The sequence below is a fragment of the Schistocerca nitens genome, chromosome 6 (assembly GCF_023898315.1).
Source record: "Schistocerca nitens isolate TAMUIC-IGC-003100 chromosome 6, iqSchNite1.1, whole genome shotgun sequence".
Taxonomy (NCBI): domain Eukaryota; kingdom Metazoa; phylum Arthropoda; class Insecta; order Orthoptera; family Acrididae; genus Schistocerca; species Schistocerca nitens.
In genome coordinates this window covers 603,196,710-603,215,554 of record NC_064619.1, presented here as the reverse complement: position 1 = coordinate 603,215,554, position 18,845 = coordinate 603,196,710, and positions in this window count along the sequence as shown.

Below are 18,845 nucleotides of genomic sequence, written 5' to 3'. Positions count from 1 at the left end.
GAAATGTAACGTCCACTGTTCAAAGTGCCGTCAATGCGAACAAGAGGTAAGCGAGACGTGTAACCGATGGCACTCTATACATCACGCCGGGTAATACGCCAGTATGGCGATGACGAATACACGCTTCCAATGTGCGTTAATCGAGATGTCGCCAAGCACGGATGCAACCATCATGCTGTAAAAATAACCTGGATACATCCGAAAAAATGACGTTTTGCCATTCGTGCACCCAGGTTCGTCGTCGAGTACACCGTCCAGGTGCTCCTGTCTGTGATGCAGCGTCAAGGGTAACCGCAGCCATTGTCTCCGAGCTGATAGTCCGTGCTGCTGCAAACGTCGTCGAACTGTTCGTGCAGATGGTTGTTGTCTTGCAAACGTCCCCATCTGTTGACTCAGGGATCGAGACGTGGCTGCACTATCCGTTACAGCCATGCAGATAAGATGCCTATCATCTCGACTGCTAGTGATACGAGGCCGTTGGGATCCAGCACGGCGTTCCGTATTACCCTCCTGAACCCACCGATTCCATATTCTGCTAACAATTGGATGTCGACCAACGCGAGCAGCAATGTCGCTATACGATAAACCGCAATCGCGATACGCTACAATCCGACCTTCATCAAATTCGGAAACGTGATGGTACGCATTTCTCCTCCTTACTCGTGGCATCAGAAGAACGTTTCACCAGGCAACGCCGGTCAACTGCTGTTTGTGTATGAGAAATCGGTTGGAAACTTTCCTGATGTCAGCACGTTGTAGGTGTCGCCACCGGCGCCAACCTTGTGTAAATGTTCTGAAAAGCTAATCATTTGCATATCACAGCATCTTCTTCCTGACGGTTAAATTTCGCGTCTGTAGCACGTCTTCTTCGTTCTGTAGCAATTTTAATGGCCAGTAGTGTATTTAATTCGAGTGGAGGAGTACTTTATGAACGCTACAAGAATCTTTAAAAAATATTAATTTCCTTAATTGTTATTGATTTTTGTTCAGAACATACTTTTTAAAGTTATACAGATGAGTGAGAAGCGTCCCGAATCTGAAGATATGCTTTTGACTTTTGTAGCGAAAAGTCACATTCTCTACTAATACTTAAATGTTTGTGTTAAGTTTTACCGAAAAATGTAAGTTACGGAATATGATATAATAAATCATTAAAAAGAATAAATATTTTTTCAAAATTTTTAAAAATGAAGTACCCGACTAGATTACAATATTTTAAAAACATGGGCACAAAATACCCTCCCCATTGGTATTGAGGGAGCTAAAATATAATAAAAAATTTGGAAATTATGACTTCACACGACGGGGTAGGGAATGGATTACATTGAACTTCTCTATTCAGACAGGCATTGTCAATTTGGGTGATCTTGAGCAGGAATGGGAATATGGCAGAATCCATGTGGAGATAGAATGAACACGGAGTTTCTTTCCATGAGATTAACATTTATTATCATCTAAGCCTTTAAATTTAAAAGCTAACCTTGTTCCCCCGTCCGTACATCGGCATCGGCCTTTGGAATTAGCTCATAGTGACAGCAGGGCCCCTGAGTATTGCTAGCGTGATGAATTTGTGCATCCTGCAGGCTGATGCATACACACGAAAGCGCCATTTTGCAGTAATCAGTGCAAGAAAATTTTTGAATCCTAAATTCCGGATGTTGTTAGCCAATCATATGGGTTGGCTGTGATGCGAATGTTTGAGCAATGAAAACTGTGACACAGCAAACTCAGCGTGCCGACCCTTGGTTACTTAATTGGCACAGAGCAAGCGATGGTGGAGAAGTTTTGACAACCTCCCCTGCGTTTTGGTGTATTCAGGGAAATTCTTGCTCTTCACTGTGGCGAAAGTCGTGAATCCACCCCTCCAAATCGTCGGTTTTTGGTAGCGGTCAGGAATGCAGAAGAGAGAGAGAGGGGGGGGGGAGGGGGTAGGAGGGGTGGAGGGGGCGGAGCCCGGAGTACTTTGCCTGTAAGTTCTGAGTAAGTATCGCTTTTTAGCATTAGCGCTGACTTTGCTCTGTGGCTCATTATGTGCCAAGTCTGTTCTGCAACTCGTGTTGTTTCTTCAGTAATTTCTCTTACTTGGACCTTCGACCCGTTTTCAACTTTTGTTTGCGAGCTGCACAGATTTGTAATGCCAATCATGCTTCCGTAGCAATCTTCTATATATTTTGAGGTACCTGATACTTATTAACAGTACATTCTGCACCAAATTAGTTCACTCAAGCACTCATTTGTTGTATTTCTGTGTAAATTGACGGGTATTCCGTTGTGGTATGACTTTGTCAATCAGTCAACTCCAAGTCACATAAAATCTGGAGTCTAGTAAACTCATTTTGTGTTTCATCATACTTTCTCAACTTCAAGCAATTTATCTTTTGTTTAGATAATTAACTGTAAATTATTTATCTGTGGTGCAGATTTGAGAAAAATAAGGTCATACGTCAAAGCGCAAAAACGTGTTTACTTTTGTCCTACAACTGTCCTGGTCAGGGGACCCTAACTTAAAAATAAAAAAAAGGCGGCTGCTTTTGCAAACCTAAATTGTGGTATCACTGCGGAGGCGTTACATTGTAAAACAAGTGCTCCTACTGGGAACATTTAACGTGTGGTGTGGGAAACTTAATTCATTTACATTGCTAATGTTTAACGAGAATTGCTCTCAATTGTATTTACCACAGTATTGACGTCTTATAGAGTTTTAATCGCTGTAACTAGCCCAATTTGTTGGTTTAATTTGTACAAGGACTACACCAACTTGTATAGTGTTCCTGTGTACAATACGTAAGGGTAACACTTCGCTAGATTGAAAATATTAATTTATTCATTTCAGCAGCGGCAGCTTTGTTAGCGAGAAGTATATGTGTTTCACGGGTATTTTTGGGCTATCTCTTTTCCTGATGTTTTGTTCTGCTGCAAATGAAGATAAATACAGTTACATGCAAAGATATTTTAGGTGTTAAGAGTGAGCATTGTTTATTCTATATTTTATTAGGGTCTGTTCGTTGAATAGTTAGATCTGCGTCCATTTAGAGCTTGGGAAGAGCAAATCGTGCAAGATCGAGAGATACTAGGAAAATTGCGCGAGCCGAAAGTCCTGTAGTTACGGAAGAATTTACTGCTGAATTTCTCGAGAGGGAGGCAGTATCAGTAGTTACAATGCCGGAAATCCAGGCAAGCAAGGAGTCAGGTCGGCGGAGGCGAAACTAAACGTCACGCCGAGCAGTTCGATGTTTGTAGCTATGCGGGACACGCCAGTATGAATCAAAAGAGATAGATGCTAGAGGTGCAGGCGGTAGACAGACGAAAAGCTGAGGTCGACAGAGCTCTAGCGGAGGGAAGAGAAGAAATAGCTGAGGCAGATGGAGAAAAAGCTCAAGCTGATAGAGAATAAGCAGTTTTGGAAGAAGATGGCCGAGCTACATAGGAAAATCGATTTTAAATTCAACGCTACTAGCAAGCAAACCGAGGAAGTCTCGAAGACGGCAGAAAACGGTATAGACAGGCTATTCCAGGCCTAACTACAATAGGGAAAGTAGAGAAAATTAATACCTTCCTTTGTAAAAACGTAAAAACGATCGAAGGCACGAATAAAGAACTTGCACAAAGAATGTAAAATTCGAAGGAATGGCCAGTTTTGGAAGCGATAGAGACGGTGTAATTATTTGGAACTGAAGGGTCTGTTTCGATCAAACGTGACACTACAGAGAATTTAAGAAAAGGGACTGTGCGACCGCAAGAGGCGGAACCGCTTTTAATATTGTCGGATAGCGTAAAAATTGTGTGCAAAAATTCAGTCTAGTGGCGCATCACTCTCCGGTGTGGACAGAGTCCCTCTTAGAAGAGCGAGATCGGCTTATTAAAACAGTTTCTGCACTATTTTCAGTGTCTAAAGCACTGCTGGGAATCATCTGACGATATTAACGGACAATCTGTCTATCTGGAGTCCATTCCAATCTCAGTTTCGTTCGGTCATGTCACCCACTTTATTTGTTCGAATTTCGAACATTTCCTGAGCTGCCGTATACATATTTATGCAAATATCTCAATTATTAAATATTCACACCTGCTGTTGGTGATTTCAGCGATGTGTTGGGGCTCGGTATTGGAGTACGCAAACTTCCTACCACACTTACGTAATCTACACAGATACGTTATACAAGGTGGTGAACATCCGTACAGCATTAAACCAACAGATTGCGCTAGTTACATCAACTGAAGTTCTCTATAATCTCAACAATCTGGTAATTACAAATGAGAGCAACTTTCATTAATCATTACTGACGCCGATGAAGCAAATTACCTCCAGTATACATTAAAAAATGGCTCTGAGCACTATGGGACTCAACTGCTGAGGTCATTAGTCCCCTAGAACTTAGAACTAGTTAAACCTAACTAACCTAAGGACATCACAAACATCCATGCCCGAGGCAGGATTCGAACCTGCGACCGTAGCGGTCTTGCGGTTCCAGACTGCAGCGCCTTTAACCGCACGGCCACTTCGGCCGGCGGTATACATTAAATGTTCCATGTAGGGACATCTGTTTTACAAAGCAACGCCGCCAATTGAGACCACAGTTTGGATACGCAAAAATAGCAGTCATATTTTTATTTTTAAATTAGGGTCACCTGACCAGAACAGCTGTATGACGAAAGTAAAAACGTTCTTGTCCTTTAACATATGAGTTTAATTTTCTCATATCCGCACCACAGTTAAATAACGTACAATTAATTATTTAAACAAAAGGTGAATATCAATTCACGTCATTATATAAAAAGCGACTGCTTACCTGAAACTGAGAAAACATAATGGAACGCAAAATGACTTTACTACACTCCAGATTTTATGTGAACTGTAGTTGACTGAAATTTTTGTTCAATAAATTTCTTCCTGATTCTAAAAATATATACTTTATGTATAGTACCTCATCATTTTCGTGTTTAAATGCCTTTATGAAGCAGATGCGACGCATGAATGCCTAGCTGTCACGCAACTGTCGAACACAAAACCTTGCCTACACTGTCTCGTTATTGAATTTTGGTGTCGTTATTTCCATGGCTATTTATTTGTCTAATACCCTTGAAGGTCCGCCCCTGGTACCTGAGTGGTCAACGCGACGGAATGTCAAGCCTAAGGGCCCGGGTTCGATTCTCTGCTGGGTCGGAGATTTTCTCCGCTCAGAGATTGGGTGTTGTGTTGTCCTTATCATCATCCTTATCATCCTTTCATCCCCATCGACACACAAGTCGCCGAAGTGGCGTCAACTCGAAAGACTTGCACCAGGCGAACGGTCTACACGACGGGGGGCCCTAGCCACACGTCATTTCCATACCCTTGAAGAACGTGTCGACTGTACTATGAGCAGCGATTTATTGGAATCGATCTTTCTGTCGATTCAAATTAATTACTTTAGGTTACCTGTGTTTTTGCGTACGTTGGTATTCTAAACTCGTTATGATTGCGCATTTCAACCATATAGAGAAAATACGATCTAAATGTTCATTAGAAGAAGCAAGGCAATTAATGGAAGAGGCCTTACCCACACCATTTGATACAATTGAAATTCCACCCACCTCTCCATCTGAAATTAGGAAGATAATAAACTCTCTCAAGAATAAAAGCTCACATGGGATTAATGGCATTTCCAGTAGGATAATAAAAGCTTGTTCCCAAGAAATAAGTGGGATTCTTAGCCACATATGTAATAGCTCTCTGAAGCAGGGTATTTTCCCAGATAGACTGAAGTATGCCATTGTTATACCACTGCATAAAAAAGGGGATACGTCTGATGTGTACAACTACCGCCCAATCTCTCTTCTGACTGCCTTATCCAAAATTCTTGAAAATGTAGTGTATTGTAGAGTAGCTTCACACCTTTGTAAAAATAATGTTTTAACAAAATGTCAGTTTGGTTTCCAGGAGGGTTTTTCAACGGAAAATGCTATACATACTTTCACTAATGAAATATTAAATGCTCTGAGTAACCGGAAGTCACCCGTTGGGATTTTTTGTAATCTATCAAAGGCTTTTGATTGTGTAAATCATGGAATACTTCTAGATAAGCTCAAGTACTGTGGTATGAATGGAACAGTGCTCAAATGGTTTAAATCATACCAAACTGGAAGAGTGCAGAAAGTTGAAATAAACAGTTCACATAATATGCAAAAAACTGGTGATTTCTCAGACTGGGGAACAATCAAGAATGCGGTGCCGCAAGGTTCGGTCTTGGGTCCTCTACTGGTCTTAATATATATTAATGACTTGCCATTCTATATTCACGAAGATGCAAAGCTGGTACTTTTTGCCGATGATACAAGTATAGCTATCACACCCGACAGACAAGAATTAACTGGTGAAATAGTAAACGACGTTTTTCAGAAAATCATTAAGTGGTTCTCTGCAAATGGGCTCTCATAAAACTTTGACAGGACACAGTATATACAGTTCCACACAGTAAATGGAATGACCCCATTAATAAATATAGACTTCGATCAGAAATCGGTAGCTAAGGTAGAATATTCAAAATTTCCAGGTGTTTGCATTGATGAGGGGTTGAACAGAAAAAAACACACTGAGGATCTGCTGAAACGTTGGAGTTCAGCCACTTATGCTGTTAGGGTCATTGCAAATTTTGGCGATATACGTCTGAATAAATTAGCTTACCACGCCTATTTTCATTCTCTGCTTTCGTATGGCATCATATTCTGGGGCAACTCATCGTTGAGTAAAAGAGTGTTCATTGCACAAAAGCGTGTAATCAGAATAATTGCTCGAGCTCATCCAAGATCATCCTGCAGACACTTATTTAAATAGCTAGAAATCTTCACTGTAGCCTCACAATATATATATATTCACTTATGAAATTTGTTATTAACAATCCGAACGAATTCAAAAGTAATAGCAGTGTACATGGCTACAACACTAGGAGAAAGGATGATCTTCACTACTCAAGGTTAAATCTAACTTTGGCTCAGAAGAGGGTAAATTATGCTGCCACAAAAGTCTTTGATCACTTACCTAATAGCATCAAAAGTCTGACAGATAGCCATATAGCATCTAAAAGGAAATTAAAAGAATTTCTTAATGGCAACTCCTTCTACTCATTGGATGAATTTTTGGATATAGTAAGTGGGTAATTTCCCAACCTCCAAAAAAAAAAAAAAAAAAAAAAAAAATAGTGTCATGTAATATTTCGTCTAATGTAATATCTTGTATAGACACCTTTTATTAACCTGACACGTTCCACATCATTACGAAATGTCGTATACATGATCTATGGAACAAGTACTAATGTAATCTAATCTAATTTTACATCTTAAAATGCCAAAAATGAAGAAATTTAATTGCAGTGATAAATTTTACGGCAGTCAACAGAAGCATGTTGTTGGAAATCGTAAAAATGAAGAAATTGATACGCTGCAGCGAAATGAAGTTAGGACTAAAGTTTCGCTATGCAGTGCTTCAAAACGCAAGTAGAAACATTAGCTAAGATGAACAAGATTTTGGTGTCGTAAATAGTGAAAATATAGGTTATACTTTAATTAGTAAGTGCTAGCTTTCATAACTGCTTTTGTCTGTTGCTGAACGTAAGTACTGTAATAGTGCAAAATTCCTTGCGTTTAGTGGGGATATAATTAAGATAAGAGGCCTAGTCAGCAAAATTGTAACGGAATGTCAAGAGTGTAAGGTAACAGTGACCTCTCCTGTAACATGCACAAAGCAAAGTGAAGTGAATATTCGCCTTGCTTAAGCCATGAAATGTACAGGCAAGGGAACAGAAACAGCCCATTCATATCCTCTGTGCTATAATACACTCCTGGAAATTGAAATAAGAACACCGTGAATTCGTTGTCCCAGGAAGGGGAAACTTTATTGACACATTCCTGGGGTCAGATACATCACATGATCACACTGACAGAACCACAGGCACATAGACACAGGCAACAGAGCATGCACAATGTCGGCACTAGTACAGTGTATATCCACCTTTCGCAGCAATGCAGGCTGCTATTCTCCCATGGAGACGATCGTAGAGATGCTGGATGTAGTCCTGTGGAACGGCTTGCCATGCCATTTCCACCTGGCGCCTCAGTTGGACCAGCGTTCGTGCTGGACGTGCACACCGCGTGAGACGACGCTTCATCCAGTCCCAAACATGCTCAATGGGGGACAGATCCGGAGATCTTGCTGGCCAGGGTAGTTGACGTACACCTTCTAGAGCACGTTGGGTGGCACGGGATACATGCGGACGTGCATTGTCCTGTTGGAACAGCAAGTTCCCTTGCCGGTCTAGGAATGGTAGAACGATGGGTTCGATGACGGTTTGGATGTACCGTGCACTATTCAGTGTCCCCTCGACGATCACCAGTGGTGTACGGCCAGTGTAGGAGATCGCTCCCCACACCATGATGCCGGGTGTTGGCCCTGTGTGCCTCGGTCGTATGCAGTCCTGATTGTGGCGCTCACCTGCACGGTGCCAAACACGCATACGACCATCATTGGCACCAAGGCAGAAGCGACTCTCATCGCTGAAGACGACACGTCTCCATTCGTCCCTCCATTCACGCCTGTCGCGACACCACTGGAGGCGGGCTGCACGATGTTGGGGCGTGAGCGGAAGACGGCCTAACGGTGTGCGGGACCGTAGCCCAGCTTCATGGAGACGGTTGCGAATGGTCCTCGCCGATACCCCAGGAGCAACAGTGTCCCTAATTTGCTGGGAAGTGGCGGTGCGGTCCCCTACGGCACTGCGTAGGATCCTACGGTCTTGGCGTGCATCCGTGCGTCGCTTCGCTCCGGTCCCAGGTCGACGGACACGTGCACCTTCCGCCGACCACTGGCGACAACATCGATGTACTGTGGAGACCTCACGCCCCACGTGTTGAGCAATTCGGCGGTACGTCCACCCGGCCCCCCGCATGCCCACTATACGCCCTCGCTCAAAGTCCGTCAACTGCACATACGGTTCACGTCCACGCTGTCGCGGCATGCTACCAGTGTTAAAGACTGCGATGGAGCTCCGTATGCCACGGCAACCTGGCTGACACTGACGGCGGCGGTGCACAAATGCTGCGCAGCTAGCGCCATTCGACGGCCAACACCTTGGTTCCTGGAGTGTCCGCTGTGCCGTGCGTGTGATCATTGCTTGTACAGCCCTCTCGCAGTGTCCGGAGCAAGTATGGTGGGTCTGACACACCGGTGTCAATGTGTTCTTTTTTCCATTTCCAGGAGTGTAGATCTCCCACGACCACTTGTCAAGTCTGAGAGGCGTTTAAACGTTTGCATAATGCCCTCACAGAAGTCAATGAAATGTCTAAGCAGAGAGCAGCGAAAGAAGCTGTAGATACTCGTCAATTTACTGATATTGTTGCTGCTTTGGGTGATTCCCGGCAGAAGAGAGGCCATACATTGGAGGATGGAGTTATCACAGTTATCTCTGTAGGTGTAGGCAAGGTGGTGCCGGACTACAACGTTTGACAAAACACTGCCAGGCTGTGTGAATGAGAAAAATAAACACAAATGTGACAAAACCTTCGAAGGTATCCGTGTTGGTATGGATAATAAGGGGGTAGTCTATCTTTAGTAGGTCTACTGTTAGACGTGGCGTGCGATACACTCACTTAGCTTGGTGATGGTGACTAAAGGCTACAGTAGCGTTGTGGCTGCTGAACCATATGATGATACTGGAATTAAAAAAGTGGAATTTCTAGGATATGTGCAGAAGAAAATGGAGACCTGACTTCTCTGCAAGGACATGGCAGCAAAAAAAAAACTTTCTGATATCAAAGCAATTGCTGGATAAGGTAAATTCACCAAATCATGAATAGAAAATGTCACAAAATACAGGGTGATTCAAAAAGAATACCACAACTTTAAAAATGTGTATTTAATGAAAGAAACATAATATAACCTTCTGTTATACATCATTACAAAGAGTATTTAAAAAGGTTTTTTTTTCACTCAAAAACAAGTTCAGAGATGTTCAATATGGCCCCCTCCAGACACTCGAGCAATATCAACCCGATACTCCAACTCGTTCCACACTCTCTGTAGCATATCAGGCGTAACAGTTTGGATAGCTGCTGTTATTTCTCGTTTCAACTCATCAATGGTGGCTGGGAGAGGTGGCCGAAACACCATATCCTTAACATACCCCCATAATAAAAATTCACAGGGGGTAAGATCAGGGCTTCTTGGAGGCCAGTGATGAAGTGCTCTGTCACGGGCTGCCTGGCGGCCGATCCATCGCCTCGGGTAGTTGACGTTCAGGTAGTTACGGACAGATAAGTGCCAATGTGGTGGCGCTCCATCCTCCTGAAACATGAATTGTTGTGCTTCTTGTTCGAGCTGAGGGAACAGCCAATTCTCTAACATCTCCAGATACTGTAGTCCAGTTACTGCTTGCTGGATTCGTGCTACAATTTCATCACTCGTTCTCGGCCGTCCAGAACTTTTCCCTTTGCACAAACACCCATTCTCTGTAAACTGTTTATACCAACGTTTAATACACCACCTATCAGGAGGTTTAACACCATACTTCGTTCGAAATGCACGCTGAACAACTGTCGTCGATTCACTTCTGCCGTACTCAATAACACAAAAAGCTTTCTGTTGAGCGGTCGCCATCTTAGCATCAACTGACGCTGACGCCTAGTCAACAGCGCCTCAAGCGAACAAATGTACAACTAAATGAAACTTTATAGCTCCCTTAATTCGCCGACAGATAGTGCTTAGCTCTGACTTTTGTCGTTGCAGAGTTTTAAATTCCTAAAGTTGTGGTATTCTTTTTGAATCACCCTGTATTATGATCTACCCATCAGGAGAAACAGCAAAAATGTCTGAGAGATGAGAAAAGCGATTTGGACAACTCTGTTTCACGGAATATCCACTGATGTGCATCCACATTATGGCCTCTGCCCAAAAGGAAACTTTTCATGGTGCGAGTACAACAGGTGTGAAGCAAATGGACAAAAACACACACGTACAAACCACATGCAAGAAACTGTTATGGTAGGACTGAAGCCAATGATCTTTCAGATTCTACACTCCTGAAAAAATGTTTTAATGGCTAAACACAGAATCGAAATGAAACCTTCAACAGTTGCATCTGGGAACGGGTGCCAAAAACTGTTTTTGTTGGCCTGTCAACTTTTGAGATTGGTGTGATGGACTCCACAATATCTTTTAATGATGAAGTAACAGGCAGATTATAAACCACGACCAGACTGGGCATCAAAACTGGGGACAACATGAAATGCGGGCTGATAAAAGGGTGGAAGGTAATGTGTCACTGTAGCTGAAAAAGCTGTTGAAAGCATGACAAAGAAGGCCAGAATAACAAAAAAAAAGAAACAGAAAAAGAAAAAAAATAAAGGAGATGAAAAGGACACTCAGAATTAACAAGGCTATGTAGTTGGAATGTTTTATATGTTGTCATTGAAAAGAAAATGACAAGCAAATTTTTAGTTTCAATTTCCCATGGTTAACGTCTTTACATAGTTAGGTATCATTATCTCATCCAACATTAAAGCTAAAAAAATAAAATTTTATATGAATAATAATATAGTGCTTGCCTACAGAGTGAAAGACATTATAAAGCATGTCATACGTTCTTAAATTATTAAGGGCAAAAATTGACTACAGACAAAACATTTTTTTTAATGCACGAAACAAGAAGTTGGTAAATATTGCCGGTTTACTGTTCAACATATTAATAATTAAAAGAACAAAATTTGTTTTGACTTTTGAACAGTGTAGAAGTGTAGTGTACCTAAAATAAAAATTACAGTTAATTCAGCACGTAAGATAAAAATCAATATTCACTCCACAATATATTCCACAGTTTCCAATTGTTTTTCACATAGAGGTCACAAAAGTTTTATTCCAATATGTATTAAAGTTTTTGAGTTATTAAATTTCATAATACCAGTAAAAACTACAGGCCCTGACGTCCAGGCCCCCATAACAAAGTCAGTTCCACAATAGAACACACCATGATGTACGCGGAAATACAACAAATGACTGCATGAATGAAGCTCATTTGGTACAGAAAGTACTGTTTTAACAGCTGGTAGGTACCCCAAAATATATGAAAGATTATCTTCAGGTTGAAGCTCTTCTGTCCATATTCGCTTAAAAAATAGCTTTGTTTTTGGAGAGGGTCCTCCTTGAGCAAAATACAATTTTCCTTTTTCTTTTTATTCCTCAGATATGTTCTGCCGAAGTTTCAGCATCAGCAGTGGATTTTTTTGCTATCTTCCGTAGAGCAGGAAAAATGCATTTTAGTACTTGTACACATTTAAATTTGAGTTTTTAAGACAGTAAAACAGACAAAATTTTGTATATATACCTTGTAACCGCATGCTGTGGATTTGCCGGATTTTGATGTAATTTAGTGCAGTTGTTTCGTTTCACAGTTTGACAACAACTCCACAGAAACACAGCCTAGCTACATAACAAATGTAGTTATAGGTGTACATGAACAGTTAACAAACATACAGGTCCGTGAAATGTAAATTGAAGAACCACAAGATCTGAATACTGAAATGCCGCTATGGCAGTCATATAAAGTATTCTGCTGTTATGTTTCTCTCAAGTTTAAAGCACAGATGCACTTAAAGTCAGAGGTGCCACAAAAATCGGAAAACCGAACTCAGCTCAACAAAACCAATGAAACGATTCATATGGAGACGTTTCGCTGTTAAGTAGTTCTCATCAGGCACAAGCCAAGCCATCAGACAGAAGACGTGATATATGCAACGCGTGCATTTCACATGGCACATAATTATTTCAAATGTGAATTTCATTCCTTCTTTAGGCCTATTCCCTTATATTCTCTTTTAGCCAATCGCATTACGGCAGTAACCGATTGTCTGTGGGCAGAGGTGATTAGTAACGAAAGTAACGACTAACGAATATTTTGTAACTGGTAAATTTCTCGGCAGCTGCGAATACATAAGATATAAATTTAATTTTAATTTTAAAAACCAACAGCCTCAGTTGCAAAGTTTACCTAGGTTTCAGTCGGGATAACCCAACCTTCTTCAGAATAAAAGTAAGTACCGTTTGTCCATAGTGGACATCGTCAAGCTACAACTACAAATCCATTTCTATAACTCGTAACCATAACTTCGTCATGAAGTTCCCATTCTTGCACCTGTGCCTGTCGGAGCTCCTGAAGTGTCCTAGGGGTTTGAAGATGTGCAGCGATACGTGGCTGAACACTTCCTGTTTCCTTAAATAGCGTAACTATTCGGCGAACGGACCGGACACTTGGATGGTGTCGTCCAGGATACCGAGCATCATACATAGCACACGCCCGTTGGGCATTTTGATCACAATAGCATACATCAACACGATATCAACCTTTTCCGCAATTGATAAACGGTCAATTTCAACACGGGTAATGTATCACGAAGCAAATACCGTCCGCACTGACGGAATGTTACGTGATACCACGTACTTATAAGTTTGTGACTGTTACAGAGCCATCTATCACGAAGCGAAGAAAGTGGTCCATCTAAAACATTCATATTTCTTTACGTACTGCACGAATATGTAATAAAAAATGGGGGTTCCTATTTTAAAAAACGCAATTGATATCCGTTAGACCTATGGCAGCGTCATCTAGCGGGCCAATCATAGCACCATCTGGTTTCCCCCTTCAAGCTAGAGAGTTTCGTTCTTTGTAGTTTTTCGTTTGATGCTTATTTCGTGAGATATTTGGCCCGGTCACGATCAAATATATACCTGTGTGCGTGTTTGTGTGTGTGTGTTTGGGAGAGAGAGAAAAAAAGCGGTGACGTGGGGGGGGGGGGGGGGGGGAAGAGAAAGACACACACACACTCACACACACAGACGGACACACAAACACAGATTGGTGAAAGAGAAAAAGTCAGAGACTGAAAATATGTAGGCAAAAATGTTGCTTAATGGAATCACGTGCATGGTCAGGAAGTCGAGAATGTGGGTTGCAATTGTAAATTGACTCGTTCCACATCACAAGAGATCACAATTATCATAATTGAAAGATTCAAGCAACTACTACTGAAACGTCCCCTTAGAAAAATTATAAATGACTGTGGTTAAACTGACACACAATATTTTTAGCGCAACGCAATCTGACTTTCAATAATCCGTACAAAAGAATGGCCCTGACTGACAATAACCTATACCTTTCATGAATCACTTACCTCACAAAAATCTTCGTTTCTCGAACTACTGCAATACAGCGAGCGCCAATACTGCCAGCTAAATAAAAGATTCTAACTACTGAGGGCACTAAGTACTGATAGGCATAGTTAGCAAATGAAGGATTTTGATAGAGAACAAACAATGTATTTACCTTAATAGTGTTCAAAAGTCATACTATATAAATCAATTCATGATATCCAGTCTTACAAATGTACTGTCTCTGATGGACACACGTCCAGATCCTCCGCTCTCAAAACTCCGCCATCTCTCTCCCCACATCCACCACTGCTGGCGGCTCACCTACAACTGCACAACGCTATGCGCTGTTAACATCCAACTGCCCAACACTACAATGGCGAATTCCAACAATGCAAACCAGCCACAGACTGCACACAGCACAGCCAGTGATTTTCATACAGAGCGCTAGGTGACGTTACCAACATAAAAACCTAAACAGCCTACTTACATAGTCCCCATGCTCCCCACAAAAAATTTTACAAATCGTTTTGGGCACTGGCCAATACATATTTGTTAAAATTTTTCATAATTACAATAAGAAAGATTTCAAATGCACACACTTATCAATATAATGTTGGTCAAAAGCTAAAATTTTCTCACAGTCCATAAAGACAGTCCTGATCATTCATCACAGTATTAATAACAATTTTATGCACAAAGTCTGAGCAGTAAAAGAAAATGCACACGGATATAGTGGATTTCGATGCAGTCTTGAAGAAGTAGTGTTGTCCTTTCAGCGGACGACAGTGCTGACTCTTGCCATACAGACAGGTATCGTTTGTTCTCTATCAAAATCTTTCATTTGCTTAGAATTCCTATCAGTAGTTAGTGCCTTCAGAAGTTAGAATCTTTTATTTAGCTAGCAGCATTGGCGCTCGCTGTATTGCAGTAGTTCGAGTAACGAAAACTTTTGTGGTGCATGCGATTCATGAAAGGTATAGGTTATTGTTAGTCAGGGCCATTCTTTTGTAGGGATTATTGAAAGTCAGATTGCGTTGCGCTAAAAATATTGTGTGTCAGTTTAACCACAGCCATTTATAATTTTTCTAAGGGGACGTTTCACTACTATTTCACATTTGATCTGTTTTGAGATTTTAAGAAAAACCGGTCACGAAGGACAACCTACCTGGAGGATATGAGATAAAGTGTAGACCTGAAGACGGACCCAGAGAAGCGCAGATTGATAACTGCATACCGCCGAGAGCCCGTGCAGCGCTGCGCTCTCCCCAGCGACACGGCGCAGTGAGACGGCGACGTGGCCACCCCTGCCCCGCGGCGCGGAGACACCGGCCTGTTCCGAATGTAAATGACGACATTAGTGGACCGCGGGCCGGGGAATGCGCGCTAGCTCTCTGATTCACCGCCGGCACGCGGCTGCGTCTCGGTGCACGCCTACACACAGCTGACGCAGCCCGCCTGCGGTCTGCACCCCTCTCCGCCGCGGACTTCGGGCCGAAGACCACTTCGACGCTGCTCTCCACGCTGCTCTATCCTGTGCAAGCCAGTTCATCTCTACTTCCCTTTGGACCTGCTTTCTTTACGCAAGCGTTGGTCAACAATTTTAAATCCCTCCCACACACTTCCGTCCGAAATTAAATTGACGATTCATGATACGAGGGTGAGTCAAATGAAAACCTTAAATATTTATTTAAATATTATATATTGTGCAGAAATGGTACAAAGCTGTATCACTTTTCAACATAATCTCCCCCACACTCAATGCAAGTCCTCCAGCGTTTAAAAAGTGCATAAATTCTGTAAGATGGCAAGAACTATGCCCCTTACATGAAGTCATTAAAGATCACCTAACTCACGTTGAGCGAACAGTAGGGCTGAACAAAAATGACTGACAAGGCACAATGAATCTCGTAGAGGGTATAGTATGGACGTATTGGAATAATTAATGTCGGGTGATGGTTTTAAAGGAATTCACACGACATGAAAACTTGGTGGAAATGCGTCGATTTACTGGAGGCTAGTTTATCCCAGGGAAATATTCAAGTGACCGTGGCCGGCGGGGGAGTGGCGAAGGGAAGTGACAATAGGCAGCTTATGGCGGCTCAAGCTCTGAGAAAGCGGTAACAGGGCGCGTCCTCCAGCTGCCTTAAGATGAGTGACAGTGAGTGGGTGGTTGACCCCATGCTGGTGTACCGGGAAGCAGACAGAGAACTTGTACGCCTGTTGATAAATGTCCGTCGTCGCGTTTTCAGTGAAACATTAGATAAAGCCGTGCAAAGCTACACTGGAGCGGTTAACAGAGGTCAAAATATGCGTGTTTGTGGCTGTAGCAACTTCACACTGAATTCACGGTCCGCAGAGTCTGAAGTAAATCAGGTGAAGTGCGACAGAATAAAATACGCCAGCCTCCGATGGTAACGTAGGACGAAGGAATTTGAAGTACTCTCCTGGGAGTCAGAATTCCGGAAAAATTGGTGTTTGTGCAGACACTAACCTTGATGGGTGGCCTGGGAGGAGCTAAATAGCAGAAGTTGAGAGGAAGGGAAGTTTTGTGGGAATTTGTTCACTTCCCAGAGCAGGCATTGGTCGGCGCTGCAAAGCGATGCATAATTAACGAGACTTGCACTGCAATTGGTGTATAAGTGATTTTGCTGGAGGTGAAACTGAGGCGAAGAGTGGACTGTGAGAAGTCTCTGTAGTGGTCTTCCGTTCCCAGCTTGCCTAGAGTGTGGACGTGGCGTTCTTTACTCAGCGTGCCTGAGAGAGAGTGAGCATCTCTGCAGTTTAGGAGATGGCAAACGGAACAATTGAGCTTGGAGATAGAAAGTTTTCGTTCAGCTATGTACTGAGCAAGATACCTAGAAGTGAATAGACGAGCGCAGCCTTGCAGCACCATGAGGTCGGCCGACGTCCGCATAAGGACGCGTCGCCGCCACGCTGAATTCGGTGATATTGCGCACGCTCCGGCCACTGATTAATTTGTTGGATCACGTCGGCAAAGTTTCCACGAGGGTTTCATGGGCCGTGTATTGTAGAATTCTTCTCGCACTTCCCATTATGCCTGGGTCAGTCGATAGGAATTACTTTGATTTATCGCGCTTTACTCCACGCAAACGCAATTTATTACCACTGCTTGTTAGGAGAGTCATGTAATGTGATGATTGAAGGTCGTGAGTTAAAATAAATCTGTGCTAATCGACTGCATCTGTTTTCAATCAAGTAGGTGAAATCCCAAATCACTTTCTTAATTAATTTTATGTTCAACATTTGCATCTGGTGTTCAATAGCTGAATATAACATCAATGTGCACCCCTTTTTAATTAAAAGGGATCAATTCTGAATCAATTAATGTCAACACTGCCACTGCAGTTCAATTAGGAGTCACAGGGCCTTATTACTTTCTTTGCGTTATCCGACATTGCGGCAGTTTTGCACTCTCTGTTGATCTGTTAGTCAATTACCTGGGGTGAACACACACCAAAACCAGATAAGTGACGGGTGCGGTGTTACAATTCCTTTAAAAAAAATTGTTTTGGTTCGCCGCGCAACCACTCATGCACCGCGTGGCGTACCTCTTCATCAGAACGGAACTTCTCTCCTCCCATTGCGTCTTTGAGTGGTCCAAACATATGGAAATCACTTGGGGCAAGGTCTGGTGAGTATTGTGGATGAGGAAGACACTCGAAATGCAAGTCTGTAATTTTTGCAACTGTTGTACGGGCAGTGTGGGGCCTTGTCATGTTGCAAAAGGACACCTGCTGACACCAATCCACGTCGCTTTGATTTGATTGCAGGCCACAGATGATTTTTTAGGATATCTGTGTATGATGCACTGGTGACAGTGGTCCCTCTAGGCATGTAATGCTCCAAAATGACGCCTTTTCCGTCCCAAAAGAGAGTCAGCATAACCTTCCCTGCTGATGGTTCTGTTAGATACTTCTTTGGTTTTGGTGATGAGGAATGGCGCCATTCCTTGCTCGCTCTCTTTGTTTCTGGTTGGTGAAGTCAACCCAGCTTTCTCGTTCAAAACGCCGAAGAAGTTCTTCACAAGCATCAACACGTCATTCTCTCATTTCAGAAGTCAGCTGCCGTGGCACCCATCTTGCAGTCACTTTATGAAACTGGAGCACATCATGCACAATGTGGCGTGCTGACCCATGTCTAATCTGTAAACATGCTGCAATGCCATTCAGTGTCACTCGGCGGTTTTCCTTCACTATGGCTTCAACTGCTGCAATGTTCTGTGGATTCACAACTCGTTGTGCCTGACCTGGACGAGGAGCATCTTCCACTGAAGTCACACCATTTGCAAACTTCCTACTCCATTCGTAGACTTGCTGCTGTGACAAACATGCATCACCGTACTGTACCTTCATTCGTCGATGAATTTCAATAGGTTTCACACCTTCACTACGCAAAAACCGAATAGCAGAACGCTGTTCTTCCCTGGTGCAAGTTGCAAGTGGGGTGGCCATCTTTATACTGATACTGCGACGGTGTGTGTGCATCTGCACTATGCTGCCACCTAAAGGCCATTAGCCGGCCGGAGTGGCCGAGCGGTTCTAGGCGCTACAGTATGGAACCGCGCGACCGCTACGGTCGCAGGTTCGAATCCTGCCTCGGGCATGGATGTGTGTGTTGTCCTTAGGTTAGTTAGGTTTAAGTAGTTCTAAGT